This window comes from Cervus canadensis, chromosome 5 (assembly GCF_019320065.1).
Source record: "Cervus canadensis isolate Bull #8, Minnesota chromosome 5, ASM1932006v1, whole genome shotgun sequence".
Taxonomy (NCBI): domain Eukaryota; kingdom Metazoa; phylum Chordata; class Mammalia; order Artiodactyla; family Cervidae; genus Cervus; species Cervus canadensis.
In genome coordinates this window covers 54,843,211-54,862,739 of record NC_057390.1, presented here as the reverse complement: position 1 = coordinate 54,862,739, position 19,529 = coordinate 54,843,211, and the positions used below count along the sequence as shown (strand labels likewise).

Sequence of the window (19,529 nt, the reverse complement as noted above, 5' to 3'; positions counted from 1 at the left end):
TCAACATCAGTCCTTCCAATGAACACCCAGGACTGATCTCCTTTAGGATGGACTGGTTGGATCTCCTTGTAGTCCAAGGGACTCTCAAGAGTCTTCTCCAACACCACAGTTCAAAAGCATCAATTCTTCGGCACTCAGCTGTCTTTATAGTCCAACTCTCACATCTATACATGACTACTGGAAAAACCATAGCTTTGACTAGATGGACCTTTGTTGGCAAAGTAATGTCTCTGCTTTTAAATATGCTGTCTAGGTTGGTCATAACTTTCCTTCCAAGGAGTAAGCATCTTTTAATTTCATGGCTGCAGTAACCATCTGCAGTGATTTTGGAGCCCCCCAAAATAAAGTCAACCACTGTTTCCATTGTTTCCCCATCTATTTGCCATGAAGTGATGGGACCAGATGCCATGATCTTAGTTTTCTGAATGTTGAGCTTTAAGCCAGCTTTTGAACTCTCCTCTTTCACTTTCATTCAGAGCCTTTTTAGTTCTTCTTCACTTTCTGTCATAAGGGTGGTATCATCTTCATATCTGAGGCTATTGATATTTCTCCTGGTAATCTTGATTCCAGCTTGTGCTTCCTCCAGCCCAGCGTTTCTCATGATGTACTCTGCATATAAGTTAAATAAGTAGGGTGACAATATACAGCCTTGACGTACTCTTTTTCCTATTTGGAACCAGTCTGTTGTTCCATGGCCAGTTCTAACTGTTGCTTCCTGACCTGCATACAGGTTTCTCAAGAGGCAGGTCAGGTGGTTTGGTATTCCCATCTCTTTCAAAATTTTCCACAGTTTATTGTGATCCACACAGTCAAAGGCTTTGACATAGTCAATAAAGCAGAAATAGCTGTTTTTCTGGAACTCACTTACTTTTTTCGATGATCCAGCAGATGTTGGCAATTTGATCTCTGGTTCCTCTGCCTTTTCTAAAATCAGCTTGAACATCTGGAAGTTCATGGTTCACGTATTGCTGAAGCCTGGCTTGGAGAATGTGACAATAACCAAGAAAAAAATTAAAAAATAAAAAATCTTACTAAATGCCACCAGAAACAGACCTGGCAGTTTATAATTGAAGAAAATGCTCCCTATCCTAGAAGCATCTTTGTGAAACTCATTCTAGGAAAGACAAATTTAATATCTGTTATCTAATTCCTCAGCATATTAGAATCAGGAAAATAGTAGGAGGAAATTGACTGGTATCTGGAGATACAGAATATTGAGACGTGACAGCCTAGAAGCCCGGAAATGCACACTGCCCTGGGACAATTTATAGGAAGATAAAATTGTCTCATAAACCCTTATAGCTCCTGGGACTATCACTGTATTAAAGTGAGACAGCCGAATAACAAATGTTAGTGTTTGATGATGAGATGTCAAAACAAGATAAATTATACTTCTAAGAAAAATGACAACTTGAGGGCAAGCATTTAAATCCTTTCTTTCTACATACTGACTGATAGAGACAAAGGAATATATTACAATGAATAAACTCTCAAAGTAGTTTTTAAAATGAAACAAAATTCTAAACACAGAATCTGCTTTAAGCAGTTTATTCTAGTCTTAGCTTCAATGAGGCCAAATGGAAGAAGACATTGAACTGACTCCCAGCCTCCAATTGTATTACGGTGTTTCTGGGTGGTAGGAAATCAATAGCAGAGACTATGGTAGAGCTCCATTACAATCATTCATTTCAGAGGTCAGGGTAAGCCACTGGACAAAAGGAGATCCCTCATTCTGGATCTCTTTTTTCTGCTCAAAAATCAATATCAATGGAAAACCCAAGGACAAATCTAGCAATATCAAATAGAATGAGGTTAATTTCTCTGTGGCTGTAAGTTTAATAACAAAGAAAAGTTCCATTTTAAATGGGGCATAAAATCAAGACCAAACAACTAAAAGAGTAGGGGAAAAAATGAAAATCTGATTCAATGGCTTTGAGAAGCAAAAGAAAACAAAAATGAGTCTGGATATATATGCAAACTTAGTTCATAGACCACAGCACTGAATCTGAATAGAAATTTTAAGACCAAATGCCAGAATATGGAGCAAATATCAGACATAGACTATGAAAGGCTTATTCCTTTTAAGATCAATACATCAAGTAATCCCCAACTTTAAGAAACATTTAAGTACCATTTTCCCTAAACATTTGCTATAGAAAAATTTGATAGGATAAGTAATTTATACATACATATATACCATCTGTATAGAATAGATTAGGTTGCTTTGAAAGACTGATATCAAGGTATGACAAAGATCTAGATTTTATAAGCAAAATAGTTATAATAATGACTGGTGCCATATACTATTTTATACTAATGATGTAAATGATGATTTTTCATTTAAACATTAGTGTTATGGAATCTAATTTGATACAAAAATGAGGAAAAATCAGTAGTAATTGGTATCATCTCTGAAGAAAGTTGTAACTTCTGAAGAAAAGTCATAGTGTAAGCTTACTAATAAAATATCTCAATAAACATTAAGTTTATTTTAAAATAGTGAAAGTTTCCTACATAAAATCAGAGTGAAGTATGAATACTAAGACGGCAATAATGTTTATAAGCATATTCATATTGCAGTGTTATGAATTAACTTGAAAAATTTGAATAAGAACACTGGATGAAATATTCTAATTTCAATAAAAATTTGCAATGAAGGAGACCTGGACTAGATCCCTGGGTTGGGAGATCCCTGAAGGAGGGCATGGCTACCCACTCCAGTATTCTTGCCTGGAGAATCCCCACGGAGAGAGGAGCCTGGCGAGTCACAGAGTTGGACAGGACAAGAAGAGTCCATGGGATTGCAAAGAGTCTGACACGATTAAGTGACTAAGCACAGCACAGCACAGTGGTCTGAAGAAAGTACAATAGTTGCACTAATGAATAAGTCAGAAATATTCTAATTTTAATTTTAAGTAAAAATCTCTGTTTAATAAGAACCTTCTCTTATTTCTTAAAGAAAAGATCATGTGGGCTTATGGCAAACTAAAGAAATGCAAATAAGTTAGTTTTTTAGTTTCCAAAATTATTTTTAGCCCTCCACAGACTTACTTGCACATTTTTAAACTCCTATCTTCCCTTAAAAGGGAGTGGAGAGGGCAGAGTCTTCTTCATTCCATAAAGGTTGAGATACAAGTATGGTTTCTTACTCAGAAAAAAAGGGATTTTTACTAATAAGATAATTCAAAACATTTCATTTGGTTCTGTGTTACTGACTAGCACAAAATCGTGATTCATTTACATTCTTCAACAAGAGAATTAAAATTATTTTTATGTCTTTCAAAAGATGTAACTTTTTAGGGAAAAAAAAGAGGCACAAATATCTTTTATTTCCTCAACTTGTGAGGACACATAACAATAGATACAGCTTTTAAAAAGATATAGAAACTGCTGAAGTTAGAACAAGAATAGATTGAAAAAAAAGCATTTGAGTACCTGAAAATTTGATATATGAAAGAGGAGGGGGATATATCAACAAAACAAGAGCAAATGTCAGTGAAGAAAAAAAAAAAAACTAGAAAACAAGGAAGAGATAAAACATAGAGATCAATGAGAAAAAATAATGTGATCAATTATTAAAAATCAGATTTTAATAACAAGAATGAATCTAGCACACTTGATCCAGGCAAACATCTTCCCACAGATATCAACTGCATTCATTTAATAGACTTGTGTATTGCCACCTTCCTAGTGTAGCCTTCCTTTTATATTTCAATGGGAATAAAATGATCAACTCAGATCATTTCTTACATAACTGTTTTACTCATAATCTTCTTTATGTTGCTACAATAATCTATCCTCCTAATTTTATAAAAGCATATGCAAGAGCCTACCTCTTTCTTTCTTAAAACTTTCAAAAGGAAAATGAATTCTTACGAGTATATGATGAAATAGTTAGAAAGCAACTTGATTTTTATCAGAATTTAGCTCAACAATAAAAATAAACAGAAATAATAATCAAAATATCTAGAAATCAATCTAGAAGATCAAAATTTTATTATTATAATTTCCAGTAGATGTACAGAGAATTAAGATATAATAGACAGATTTTCTCCCTGATCTGACATAACATTCAAATTTCTTACTGTAATAATCTAGCAATTTCAAGATAGGAATATTGAGCAATGATTTATCTGCAATACAAGAGTATTAATAATATCTATACCATAACTGTGTTATGAGAAATAATGCATGATTAATGTGAAAAAGATGTAGTTCAAAAGGCTGATAATTCAAGTTTAAAGTACTCAGAATTCTCAATTTCTTCTCTCTCTTTTGTCTCTGTGTTTACTACTTTACACATATACACACAACACAAGGAAAATTTTAAATGTTCTGATTTAGTAATAATGGAAACACAAAATCTTAACATTTGTGAGACAGAGAAAATAGTGCTTGGGAAAAAATGTTATATTAAATGCTTATACAAAAGACAAGAACATTAGTAAGTGAAAAATTCCACCTTAAAAACTAGAAAGAGAAGACAAATTAATGCAGGAAGAAATAATGAAATAATAAAGGTAAGAGCAGAAATCACTAAGATCATGAGAAGAAAAAACAGAAAAGCTTCAGTGAAACTCAGTATTTCTACTTTGATCAATAATAATAGATCTCTGAAAAGATCTTTAAAATAAATAGGTATATGATACCATAATTGCCACCATTAAATGAGAAAAAGGATATTTTTATTGGTCTTAAGACATGAAAGGCTACTAATGAGTATCAGTTATCTAGTTTTGCCAATAAATTTGATATCTTAGAGTGAAATGAATAAATTCCATGGAAGAGAAACTACATAATTTACTTACTAAGAATTAAAATCAGTATTACCCTAACAAAAACAAATTTGAAGATTTTATAAGAGATTCTGAAAACTTCTAGAGATCAATATCCTCAGAAATATAGCTTCAGATTTCCTTAATGAAATATCAGTAAATCAAATATAGCAATAAATAGAGATCATTATACATGATGGCCAAATGCAGTTATCCTAGGAACACAAGGTTGGTTCAAAATCTTAAATTCAATAAATGAAAATCACCATAGCAACACACTTCAGAAGAAATACCATATAACTCTCTCAAAAGATATAGAAAAAGAATCTGGCAAAGCTTCATCCTTTTATCTTTTAGGATAAAAGGCAAATTTATCTTTAAATTGGTATGCTTTTATCAATCAAAGATGTGTCACAATTGCAATTGGTCATATGACTTTTGTTTTAAAAGCTCACAAAATAGTGATACTTCTTCCAAATAACAGAATTTCAGATTCAGAGAAATGTTATAGTCACATTATGTAACTGTTCTTCCAGCCCTAAAGCCAGGGTATTCTTTATTTTCATTATACAGTGTATTAGTTTTCCATGGCTGTTAAAACCAATGACCGCAAGAACTGGTGGCATAAAACAACTAAAATTCATTCTTTAGTTTGTTACCAACTTGTTCACAGTGTATTAGCAAGACAGTATATTCTCTATTTTCATTATATAGTGTATTAGTTTTCTGTGGCTGTCATAACCAATTATCACAGACTAGGTGACATAAAACAACTAAAATTTATTCCCTCACTGATCCAGAGATCAGAAGTTCAAAATCAAGGTGTTGGCAAGATTGAATTCCCTTCAGAAGGACTGTGCAGGGATCTTTCTCTTGTTTCTTCTAATTACTGGTTGCTGCCAGCATTCCTTGGCTTTCTTTTTATTTCTTTATTTTTATTGTAGTTAAAACGTTTAACATGAGATCTAGAGTCCTGGGTTTCCCAAGTGGCTAAGTGGGAAAGGATCTGCCTGCCGATGCAGTTGAGGCAAGACGCAGATTCCATCCATGGGTCTGGAAGATCTCCTGGAGTAGGAAGTGGCATCACACTCCAGTGTTCTTGCTTGGAAAATTGCATGAACTGAGAAACCTGGTGGGCTACAGTCCTTGGGGCCACAGTAGAACATGACTGAGCACTACAATCTTAATAAACTTTTAAATATAAAATACAGTATTGTTAATAAACAAAGTAGTATTGTCAGCTACAGACACAGTGTCGTACAACAGACCTCTACAAGTTACTCATCTTGCACAGCTTAAACTTTAGACTTGAATAGCAAGTTTTCATTTGGCCCTCATCACAGCCACTGGAAACCACAATGTTACTCTATGCTTTGATGAGTTTTATTATTTTAAATACCTCATTTAAGTGTAAATATTTGTTATTCTGTGATTGGCTTAGCATACTGTCCTCAAGGTTCATCTGTGTTGTGCTTATGGCAGGATTCCCATTTTTTATAACAGTGATATTTGACTGTGTGTATATAACACATTTTCTTTATGCATTCACCTGTTAATGGACATTTAAGTTGCTTCCGTACCTTGGTTACTGTGAATAGTGCTCCAGTGAGCATGGGAGTGTAAATAGCTCTTCAAGATTCTAATTTTGATCCCGTTGGATAAATACTTAGCATGATTGTTAAGTCTTATGGCAGTTATATTTTTAATTTCTGGAGGAATCTTTAGTTTTTCACAGCAGCTGCCCCATTTTACATTCTCATCAATATTGATGATTTCACTTTTTCTGCATCCTCTCCTACACTTGTTATCTTTCTTTTGATGAAGTGTTAATGATATTTCCATACTTCCTAACTGGGTCAGGAAGATCCTCTGGAGGAGGGCATGGCAACCCACTACAGTATTCTAGCCTGGAAAATTCCATGGACAGAGGAGCCTGGTGGGCTACCATCCGTGAGATCACAGAGTCAGACATGACTGAGCAACTAACGCTAACAACTGTGAAGTAATAGCTCATTATTTTGATTTGCTTTCCCCTATTGATTAACGATGTTGAGCATTTTTCATATACCTATTGGTTAATTATATATTTTCTTTAGAGAAAGTCTATTCAAATTTCTTTGTCTATTTTTTTTCAGTTGAGTTATTTGCATTTTTGCTTATTGAACAGTAGGAATTCTTTATACATTTTGAACTTTAACACCTTATGGATATGTTGTTGTTGTTCCATCACGAAGTCATGTCCAACTCTTCATGCTTGCAAATATTTCTTTCCATTCCATAGATTTACATTTTACTCTATTAATTTTCTTTTGCTCTGTGTGCAAAAGCTTTTTAATTTGATGGAATTTTACTTATCTATTTTTGCTTTTGTTGCCTGTGCTTTGAATGTCAAATCCAAAAATAAATATTGCCAAGATCAGTGTCCTGAAGTTTTCTGCTGTTCTCTTCTCTGAATTTTATAGCTGCAAATCTTCAGTTGATGCTTTTAATCCCCTGTTGAGTTTTTTGGGTTTTTTTTGTCACATCAGTTTATTGAGGAATTTGTGATGCTAAAGGTTAATTCTACTCACTTGATTATTTTTCATGATGTCAAATAAAACTCCAAAGGCTATAAGCCATGATTTTTCACAATTACTTTCCCATATTTTGTTCAGGAAACACAAAATTCAAATCGAAAGAAATGTTCCAGTGAATCTGAAAATTGCTCTCATCCTACTTTTTTCAAAAGGTGGTAATTAAGGGTTCGGAAGTACAGTGGCAAGGAGGAAGGATGAAACTGGGACATGAAGAAGACAGATATTTCTGCTCAATCTCACTTTCAAAAGTGCAAATCTTTTTTTTTAACATGTTTTTCACTAAAAAAGGAATCAATACTTTTCATTCCATTCTTGTCAACTTTAGTCAAAGCCTTCTGAGCTGTGGTCATTTTACTATTTTTCTTCGCAGTCTTGAAATCTTTAGAATTAAACTTAGTGTAATCTTTTGCCTCTACAGTCTTACCTGATAACTTTGCTTTCTTCTATGGAGGATTTGGCACTGAAGCTGGAGGTTTTGGAAGCTTTAAATATTTAGATACGTCATCATTTAATTGTTTAGGGATGTATTGGATATCAGACCATGGGCATAATGGACATAATACTCGTCCTTGTCACTGGAAACCTGGCCACCAGAGAAAAACGCAATAGACTACCCGGGCACTGACATTTACCTTATTGGTTTCTAATGCTACCATGGTCTCAATAACTTTTTTTTTTTTTTCCCTAGCCATTTTAATGTCTTCTCTTTGCTGTACTTGTAGTATTTCTTCTTGTCTATTTCTTTCTCCTCTGTCACGTGTCTAAGTAACTTCTCAAGTTCAGGAAATTTCAGCAATAAGGTGCAATCCGGGAGCATGTCATCCATTACAACTTGAACCAGCGGCTGAAAGGCCATTATAAGCTAGTGGAGAAGTAGAAACAGAGGGTCCATGGGTGTGGCAAAGTGAAGAAGACTTCCTGCTTGAACTGATTAATTTATAAACCAATATTTTTTTTTTCCCTTGAAAATTTTTATTTCAAACATCTGCGGTAGACACATATTCAACAAGTAAATGGCTCCTTCCCCTGAAGGTGGGTTAGCCAGTTTTACAGACACAAGCCCATCTTTCATCTAAGTATTCCGGGAGCAGGAACACGTGCTGCCCGGCGCGAGCCCCGCCCCCGCCGTCCGCGCCGCCCGCCATGCCGGTCGCCTGTCGCTCGGCGGCGGGCCTCAGCCCTCGGAGCGCGGGCTTGGCGAGAGGCGGTTGGCCAATGGCGGCCGAAGGGTCGCTTCCGGGAAGCTCCGCGCGCGGCGCTGCCAGCAGCCGGCCAGGCGAATGTCGTTTCGTTTCTGGAGTCCGCCAGCTGCCCGGCTTTCAGTGTTTAAATTGAGTGCCAGTCCCAGGCCGTTGGCCCACTCGATTTTTTACTTTTTTGAATAATGTAATAAAAAGATACAGTTTTATTCTTTGTATAGGTATTCAATGTTCCCAACACTTTACTGAACAGACTTCTTTCCCCATTGTATATTTCTGGCTCCCTTGGTAAGTATCACTTGGCTGTACCGACAACCACTGGGTTGTAGTGGTTCAACTTAGAATTCTTCAACTTAACAATGAAGGGAAAGGAATACACATTCAGTAGAAAATGTACTTTGAATTTTGATTTTTGCCAAGGGTAGAGATATTTGGTACAGTGGCAGCAAGCCACAACAACTAGGGAGCTAAGCCGTTGCAAGGGGAAATAACCAAAACACTTAACAACTGTTCTGTACCCATATGATCATTGTTTGTCACTATCGGTACAGTTTTAATGAATTATTTACAAGACACTAGATACTTTATTATAAAATAATCTTTGTGTTAGATGACTTTGCCAAACCATAAGTATTCTGAGCATGTTTAAGGTAAGTTAAGTTATGCTGATCCTGATTGGTAGGTTAGCTGCATTAATTGCATGTTTAATTTAGAATAGTTTCAACTTACAATGAGTTTGCCAGGAGATGACCACATCATAATTACAGGAAGTCCTTATATGCATGGGTTTATTTCTGGCTTCTCTATTGTGTTGGACTGTATGTCTTTGAGCCAGAACTCTACGGTTTTAACTACTGCAGCTTTGTGGTGTTGACACATTTTGAAGTTAAGAAGTATGATACCTCCAGCTTTGTGATTTTTTCTCAAGATTGTCTGGACTATTTGAAGTTCTTTGTAATTCTATAGTAATTTTAGGACTTTTTTTTTTCCTTCTCTATTTCTGTAAAAAATGCCATTGGAATTTTGGTAGAGATTTCATTGAATCTGTAGATTGTTTTGGTTAGTGCATTCATTTTACCAATGCAGTCTTTTCTAAATTTTCTTCTTAAAAGATTTAGATTTATGTTTCCTGTACGTGTGGTTTCTTCCAATTTTATTTTTATGAATGCTCTTATTATTTTATAATAAAGTGAACAAAAAGAACATCATGGACATGTTCAATGTAAGTAATACATTTTAGTGTTAGAAAAATTCTTTGTTTAAAACTTTGAAGAGAATTACTTTGTTTAATATTTAGATATGGCCACTGTGTTTTTATCTTTATTATGTACATATGCCAATGTCTTTGACCAGCTTTTGATTTTCAGTAAGTATGATAAATTTCCGATAATACTTTATATCATACTAAGCTGGATACTCAGCAGTGGCCACAGGACTGGAAAGGTCAATTTTCATTCCCATCTCAAAGAAAGGCAATGCCAAAGAATGCTCGAACTACCGCACAATTGTACTCATCTCACACGCTAATAAAGTAATACTCAAAATTCTCCAAGACAGGCTTCAGCAATATGTGAACCATGAACTTCCAGATGTTCAAGCTGGTTTTAGAAAAGGCAGAGGAACCAGAGATCAAATTGCCAACATCTGCTGGATCATTGAAAAAGCAAGAGAGGTCCAGAAAAACATATATTTCTGTTTTATTGACTATGCCAAAGCCTTTGACTGTGTAGATCACAATAAACTGTGCAAAATTCTGAAAGAAATGGGGATACCAGACCACCTGACCTGCCTCTTGAGAAACCTATATGCAGGTCAGGAAGCAACAGTTAGAGCTGGACGTGGAACAACAGACTGGTTCCCAATAGGAAAAGGAGAACATCAAGGTTGTATATATTGTCACCCTGCTTATTTAACTTATATGCAGAATACATCATGAGAAATGCTGGGCAGGAGGAAGCACAAGCTGGAATCAAAGATTGCTGGGAGAAATATCAATAACCTCAGATATGCAGATGACACCACCTTTATGGCAGAAAGTGAAGAAGAACTAAAGAGCCTCTTGATGAAAGTGGAAGAGGAGAGTGAAAAAGTTGGCTTAAAGCTCAACATTCAGAGAACTAAGATCATGGCATCTGGTCCCATCACTTCATGGCAAATAGATGGGGAAACAATGGAAACAGTGGCTGACTTTATTTTGGGGGGGGGCTCCAAAATCACTGCAGATGGTGACTGCAGCCATGAAATTAAAAGACACTTACTCCTTGGAAGAAAAGTTATGACCAACCTAGACAGCATATTAAAAAGCAGAGACATTACTTTGTCAACAAAGGTCTGAGTAGTCAAGGCTATGGTTTTTCCAGTGGTCATGTATGGATGTAAGAGTTGGACTGTGAAGAAAGTTGAGTGCCAAAGAATTGATGCTTTTGAACTGTGGTGTTGAAGAAGGCTCTTGAGAGTCCCTTGGACTGCAGGGAGATCCAACCAGTCCATCCTAAGGGCGATCAGTCCTGGGTGTTCATTGGAAGGACTGATGTTGAAGCTGAAATTCCAATACTTTGGCAACCTGATGCAAAGAACTGACTCATTTGAAAAGACCCTGATTCTAGGAAATACTGAGGGCAAGAGGAGAAGGGGATGGCAGAGGATGGGATGGTTGGATGGCATCCCTGACTCAATGGACATGGGTTTGGGTGGACTCCAGGAGTTGGTGATGGACAGGGAGCCCTGGCATGCTGTGGTTCATGGGGTTGCAAAGAGTCGGACATGACTGAGCGACTGAACTGACTGACTGACTGATGTTGGATACCATTATATAATATGAAGATCTACTCTTTTTAATACAGGAAAAATCTTAATGGCATATGCTAATGTCATAGCTATATTTAATATTAATATTATTACTTCCTTGGTGGCTCAGAGGTAAAAGAATCTGTCTGTCAATGCAGGAGATGCAGGAGACTCAGGTTCAATCTCTGGGTCAGAACATCCCCTGGAGAAGGGAATGGCAACCCATTCCTTTATACTTCCAGTATTCTTGCCTGGAAAATCTCATGGTCAGAGGAGCCTGGCAGGTTACACTCCATAGGGGTCGCAAAGAGTCAGATACAACTGAGCCCACAACACACTTATTACTTGTATATTAATTCTTATTTGCTCTCAGTTTTTTAAGTTTCATTATATTGTCTATTTACTTCTTTATTTGTGTTCAATTATTCTGATAATTAGGAAGGTTTACACTGAGAGGTTATATTAATAAGTTTATATAAAACCCTTAGTTTTCTGGTTATGGCAATATTTATTCTTTTACAAAATTAAAACAGTAAGTAGAGTATTAGTGTATTTAGAGTATTTGCTCTTTCCACTCTCTTTTCTTACTGTTCAGTTTTTGTATTATTAAATATTATTAGATTTGATTTTAGTTATAGAGATGAGGCAATCAGCAAATAATTCTAACCTACCAAAGAAACATGAAAAATAGGCTTGCTGACGGTCAAACCATACCATTCCCCCAAAATGCTGAGAAACCACACCATGACCATGTTTGAGACAAGGAACAAAGCCACATCACAAAGACAAAAGAATGTCTAAAATTGCTCTCCTGACTAATGTGACTGGTTGATATTTTATTAACAATGAGAACTCCAATGGAATGTCAATGCTCACACCTCAAAGATTAGTGAATTAAGACATTCTGTCATTAAATGGCCCGAATTTCTTCACAGCATCTAAATAAATCTGACCTACTGTTCCTTAATTACTTCTCAGAACCATCCACCACAAATCCAGCTCCTCTAATATGTGCCCTAGTTTCTCTGGTTAGTGTTCTGCTCTGTGGCACCAAGTTCATTAAGGTTTATATGTGACAGTAAATGCAATTAATGAAATAAACATATACATATTTTATATATAAAGAATGAATAGAGGAAACTTATGAAGAGAAACTCTAACATATATCTGCTGAAACTGTAAGTAGAAGTAAACTTACCTTAGGACAATTTCCTGGTAAATTTTGGAGATATATGTATATCTGTAAAATATTTTGATCTCAACTCCACAGATACAATTTTTTGAAAGCAATGATAATAATGTCAAAATAGTCATATAAATGAGTGGTCTTTTTTTTGCTTGTCTGGCTTATAAACAACAAACTTTTATTTCTCATGGTTCTGACGTTTCAGTTCCATTCAGTTCAGTCACTCAGTTTTGTCTGACTCTTTGTGACCCCATGGACTGCAGCATGCCAGTCTTCCCTGTCCTTCACCAGCTCCCTGACATTGCTCAAACTCATGTTCATTGAGTTGGTGACACCATCCAATCATCTCATCCTCTGTTGTCCACGTCTCTTCCTGCCTTCAATTTTTCCCAGCATCAGGGAATTTTTCCATCGTGTCAGTTCTTCACACCAGGTGGCCAAATATTGGAGTGTCAGCTTCAGCATCAGTACTTCCAATGAATAATCAGGACTGATATGATTTAGGGTGGACTGTTTAGATCTCCTTGCAGTCCAAGGGGCTCTCAAGAGTCTTCTGCAACACCACAGTTCAAAAGCATCAATTCTTCGGCGCTCAGCTTTCTTTATAGTCCAACTCTCACATCCATACATGACTATTGGAAAAACCATAGCCTTGACTACTCGGACTTTTGTTGACAAAGTAATGTCTCTGCTTTTTAATATGCTGTTTAGGTTGGTCATAGCTTTTCTTTCAAGGAGCAAGCATTTTTTAATTTTATGGCTGCAGTCACCAACTGCAGTGATTTTGGAGGCCAAAAAGTAAAGTCTTTCACTGTTTCCACTGTTTCCACTTCTATTTGCCATGGACTGATGGGCTCGGATGCCATGATCTTAATTTTCTGAATGTTGAGTTTTAAGCCAACTTTTTCACTCTCTTTCACTTTCTTCAAGAGACTCTTTAGTTCTTCACTTTCTGCCATAAGGGTGGTGTCCTCTGCATATCTGAGGTTATTGATATTTCTCCCAGCAATCTTAATTCCATCTTGTGCTTCATCCAGCCAGGCATCTCACATGATGTACTCTGGATATACGTTAAATAAGCAGGGTGACAATATGCAACCTTGATGAACTCCTTTCCTGATTTGGAACCAGTCTGCTGTTCCTTGTCCAGTTCTAACTATTGCTTCTTGACTTGCATATGGATTTCTCAGGAGGCAGATAAGGTGGTCTGGTATTCCCACCTCTTTATGAATTTTCCATAGTTTCTTGTTATCTACAGAGTCAAATGCTTTGGCATAATTAATAAAGTAGAGGTAGATGGTTTTCTGGAACTCTCTTTCTTTTTCTATGATCCAACAGATGTTGGCAACTTGATCTCTTGTTCCTCTGCCTTTTCTAAATCCAGCTTGAATATCTGGAAGTTCACAGTTCAAGTACTGCTGAAGCTTGGTTTGGAGAATTTTGAGCATTACTTTGCTAGCGTGTGAGATGAGTGCAACTGTATGGTTGTTTGAACATTCTTTAACACTGCCTTTCTTTGGGATTTGAATGAAAACTGATCTTTTCCAGTCTTGTGGCCACTGCTGAGTTTTCCAAATTTGCTGGCACATTGAGTGCAGCACTTTCACAGTATCTTCTTTTAGGATTTGAAATGGCTCAGATGGAATTCTATCACCTCCACTAGCTTTGTTAGTAGTGATGTTTCCTAAGATCCGCTTGACTTTGCATTCCAGGATGTCTGGCTCTAGGTAAGTGATCACATCATTGTGGTTATCTGGGTCTTGAAGGTCTTTTTTATATAGTTCTGTGTGGTCTTGCCACCTGTTCTTAATATCTTCTGCTTCTGTTAGGTCCATACCATTTCTGTCCTTTATTGAGCTCATCTTTGCATGAAATGTTCCCCTGATATCTCTATTTTCTTGAAGAGATCTCTAGTCTTTCCTATTCTATTGTTTTCCTCTATCTCTTTGTATTGATCACAGTGGAAGGCTTTCTTATTTCTCCTTGCTACTCTTTGGAAATCTGCATTCAAATGGGTATATCTTTCCTTTTCCTCCTTTGCCTTTAGCTTCTCTTGTTTTCTCAGTTATTTGTAAGGCCCCTTCATAACCATTTTGCCTTTTTGCATTTCTATTGCTTGTGGTTGGTCTTGATCACTGCCTCCTGTACAAAATCACAAACCTCTGTCCATAGTACTCAGGCACTCTCTATCATATAGAATTCCTTGAATATATTTGTCACTTCTGCTGTATAATCATAAGGGATTTGATTTAGGTTATACTTGAATGGTCTAGTGGTCTTCGTTACTTTCTTCAATTTAAGTCTCAATTTTACAATAAGAAGTTCATGATCTGAGTCACAATCAGATTCCAGTCTTGTTTTTGCTGACTGTATAGAGCTTCTCCATCTTTGGCTGCAAATAATATAATCAATCTGATTTTGATATTGACCATCTGGTGATGTCCATGTGTAGTCATCTCTTGTGTTGTTGGAAGAGGGTGCTTGCTATGGCCAGTGTGTTCTCTTAGCAAAACTCTGTTAACCTTTGCCCTGCTTCATTTTGTAGTCCAAGGCCAAACTTGCCTGTTATTCCAGGTTATCTCTTGACTTCCTACTTTTGCATTCCAGCCACCTATAATAAAAAGGACGTCTTTTGGGGGTGTTAGTTCAAGAAGGTGTTGTAGGTCTTCATAGAGCCGTTCAACTTCAGCTTCTTCAGCATTAGTGAAACATTAGAACATCCAAGATCAAAGGGTCAGAAGATTCAGTGTATAGTAAGGGCCTTCTTCCTGGTTTATAGGCAGCCATTCTCTGCTGTGTAAGTGGGTGGCCATTAAACAAGGTCTTGTTTGTGTGTGTGAGTGATCTGAAGTTGTATCTTTCCAGTGAGTTACTCAATTCTTTACAAAAACCATACTTAATAGCTCTTTTGTAGAGCTAAAATTATGTGTCCTGCTGTTGATTCATTTTAAGCTTTCTGTAAATTGTCTGCTAAATGAAAACTTGTGTATTCAGATATTTAAGTATCTGAAAAGGGTAATAAGTCATCATGCTTGTTTAGTTCAGGTCGGTTCAGTCACTAAGTTGTGTCCGACTCTTTGCAACCCCATGAGCTGCAGCACACCAGGCCTCCCTGTCCAACACCAACTCCCAGAGACTACCCAAACTCATGCCCATTGAGTCGGTGATGCCATCCAACCATCTCATCCTCTGTTGTCCCCTTTTCCTCCTGCCCTCAATCTTTCCCAGCATCAGGGTCTTTTCAAATGAGTTGGCTCTTTGCATCAGGTGGCCAAAGTACTGGAGTTTCTGCTTCAACATCAGTCCTTCCAATGAACACCCAGGACTAATTTCCTTTGGGATGGACTGGTTGGATCTCCTTGCAATCCTAGGGACTCTCAAGAGTCTTCTCCAACACCACAGTTCAAAAACATCAATTCTTTGGCACTCAACTTTCTTTATAATCCAACTCTCACATCCATATATACCTCTGAAAAAAGCATAGCCTTGACTAGATGAACATTTGTTGGTGAAGTAATGTCTCTGCTTTTTGATATGCTGTCTAGGTTGGCCATAACTTTCCTTCCAATAAGTAAGCATCTTTTAATTTCATGGCTGCAATCACTATCTGCAGTGATTTTGGAGCCCCCCAAAAATAAAGTCTGACACTGTTTCCACTGGTTCCCCATCTATTTGCCATGAAGTGTTGGGACCAGATGCCATGATCTTAGTTTTCTGAATGTTGGGCTTTAAGCCAACTTTTTCTATCTCCTCTCAATTTCATCAAGAGGCCCTTTGGTTCTTCTTCGCTTTCTGCCATAAGGGTGGTGTGTCATTTGCATATCTAAAATTATTGATATTTCTCCCAGCAATCTTGATTCCAGCTTGTGCATCCTCCAGCCCAGTGTTTCTCATGATGTACTCTGCATATAAGTTAAATAAGCAGGGTGACAATATACAGCCTTGACGTACTCCTTTTTTGGAACCAGCCTGTTGTTCCATGTCCAGCTCTAACTATTGCTTCCTGACCTGCATATAGGTTTCTCAAGAGGCAGGTCAGGTGGTCTGGTATTCCCGTCTCTTTCAGAATTTTCCACAGTTTATTGTGATCCACACAGTCAAAGGCTTTGACATAGTCAATAAAGCAGAAATAGGTGTTTTTCTGGAACTCTCTTGCTTTTTCAATGATCCAGCGGATGTTGGCACTTTGATCTCTGGTTCCTCTGCCTTTTCTAAAACCAGCCTGAACATCTGGAAGTTCATGGTTCACATATTGCTGAAGCCTGGCTTGGAGAATATTAAGCATTACTTCACTGGCGTGTGAGATGAGTGCAATTGTGCGGTAGTTTGTGCATTCTTTGTCATTTCCTTTCTTTGGGTTTGAAATGAAAACTGACTTTTTCCAGTCCTGTGGCAACTTCTGAGTTTTCCAAATTTACTGACATATTGAATGCAGCACTTTCACAGCATCATCTTTTAGAATTTGAAATAGCTCAACTGGTATTCCATCACCTCCAATAGCTTTGTTTATAGTAATGCTTCCTAAGGCCCACTTGACTTCATATTCCAGGATGTCTGGCTCTAGGTGACTGATCATACCATCGTGATTAACTGGGTCATGAAAATCTTTTTTGTACAGTTTTTCTGTGTATTCTTGCCACTTCTTCTTAATATATTCTGCTTCTGTCAGGTCCGTACCTTTTCTCTCCTTTATTGAGCCCATCTTTGCATGAAATATTCCCTTGTTATCTCTAATTTTCTTGAAGAGATCTCTAGTCTTTCCCATTCTATTTTTTCCCTCTATTTCTTTGTGTTGATCATTGAGAAAGGCTTTCTTATCTCTCCTTGCTGTTATTTGGAACTCTGCATTCAAATGGGTATATCTTTCCTTTTCTCCTTTGCTTTTCACTTCTCTTCTTTCACAGCTATTTGTAAGGCCTCCTCAGACAGCCATTTTGCTTTTTTGCATTTCTTTTTCCTGGGGATGGTTTTGATCCCTGTCTCTTGTACCAAGTCACAAACCTCTGTCCACAGTTCATCAGGCACTTTGTCTATCAGATCACAATAAAATATCATAATTTCATCAATAGTGGCTGCTCAATGCATTTATTTTTAAGGCATTAACTTCATAACCAGGCAGTCTATGAAACTAATGAGAGAATTACAGTCATCATACCTGTTTCTCTAAATTTAGCATTTTAATAAATATATCAGATTTATAATATTTCCTTTCCATTGTACACACAGAAAACAGGAAGATAATCATGGAAATATGTTATTTCAGGCACTCAGTCATGTCCAATGTTTTGAGACTCCATGGACTGCAACAAGCCAAGTTCTCCTCATGGGGAACTCACAGAGTTTGCTGAAAATCATGTCCATGGAGTCGATGATGCCATCCAATCCTCTCATCCTGTTGTCATCTTCTCCTTCTGCCTTCAATCTTTCCAGCATTAGGGTCTTTTCCAATGAGTCAGTTCTTTGCATCAGATGTCCAAAGTATTAGAGTTTCAGCTTCCACATCAGTCTTTCCAATGAGTATTCAGGACTGATTTCTTTAAGATGGACTGGTTTGATCTCCATGCAGTTCAAGGGACTGTGAAGGATCTTCTCCAACACCACACTTCAAAAGCATCAATTCTTTGGTGCTCAGCTTTCTTTATTGTCCAACTCTCACATCCATACATAACTGCTGGAAAAACCATACCTTTGATTATATGGACCTTTGTCAGCAAAACAAAAGAAAAAAAGTTAAAATGAAATTTGGTCAGTTGTGTCTGACTCTTTGAGACCTGGTGGACTATACAGTCCATGGAATTCTCCAGGCCAGAATACTGCAGTGGGTAGCCTTTCCCTTCTCCAGGGCATATTCCCAACCGTTGGATCAAACCCAGGTCTCCCATATTACAGGCAGATTCTTTACAAGCTGAGACACTAGGGAAGCCCAAGAATACTGGAGTGTGTAGCCTATCCCTTCTCTAGTGGATCTTTCTGACCCAGGAATCGAACCAGAGTCTCCTGCATTGCAGGTGGATTCTTTACTAGCTGAGCTACCAGGGAATCCCATCAGCAAAATAATGTCTCTGCATTTTAATATGCTGTCTAGGTTTGTCATAGATTTCCTTCCAAGAAGCAAGCATCTTTTCATTTCATGGCTGCAGTCACAATCTGCAGTGATTTTGGAGTCCAAGAAAATTAAGTCTGTCAGTGTTTCCATTGTTTTCCCATCTATTTGCCATGAAGTGATGGGACTGGATACCATGATCTTCGTCTTTTGAATGCTGAGCATTAAGCCAGCTTTGTCACTCTCCTTTTTTACTTTTATCAAGAGGCTCTTTAGTTCCTCTTCACACTCTGCCATTAAGGTAGTATCATCTGCATATCTGAGGTTATTGCTATTTCTCCTGGCAATCTTGATTCCAGCTTTTGCTTCATGCAGCCTGGCATTTCTCATGTTGTACTCTGCATATAAATTAAATAAGCAGGGTAGAAATATACAGCCTTGACATATTCCTTTCCCAATTTTGAATCAGTCTGTTGTCCCATGTTCAGTTCTAACTGTTGCTTCTTGACCTGCATACAGATTTCTCAGGAGGTGGGTAAGGTGATCTGATATTCCTATCTCTTTAAGAATGTATTTGAATCCTGGTTCTGTTATTTGAAGTGCCTGCTCTAACCACTATTTTTCAATAGTTCCTCAGTAAGTGGATATGATAATACTTATATCATATTTTAGGTTGAGGTTTAAATAAGACAATTTTTAATTCCTAACACAGTTCCTGTCATAAACTATGCCCTCAATACATTCTAGCTGAGTTTACAATGATTATGCCTTTCTTATGAGATTAGTCTTTTTTATCATTTGATACACTTAATTTCACAGAATAGTTTGCATTCCTCAAAAGTGAGAATTATGCTTTATTCAGTTTCAACCCTCTTCTCCCAAACTAAAAATTAAGGCATTGTTGAAAGTAAGTTTCTTAAAATTGTATCCCAGTGTATCACTTTTAGTGTTGAAGAGAATAAA

General features: G+C 37.0%; 1 pseudogene; it reads right to left on the bottom strand.

Annotated features, from left to right (window-relative positions):
• Positions 1–7,794: 7,794 nt before the first annotated feature.
• LOC122441271 lies at positions 7,795–8,496 on the bottom strand (annotated as a pseudogene).
• Positions 8,497–19,529: the final 11,033 nt, after the last annotated feature.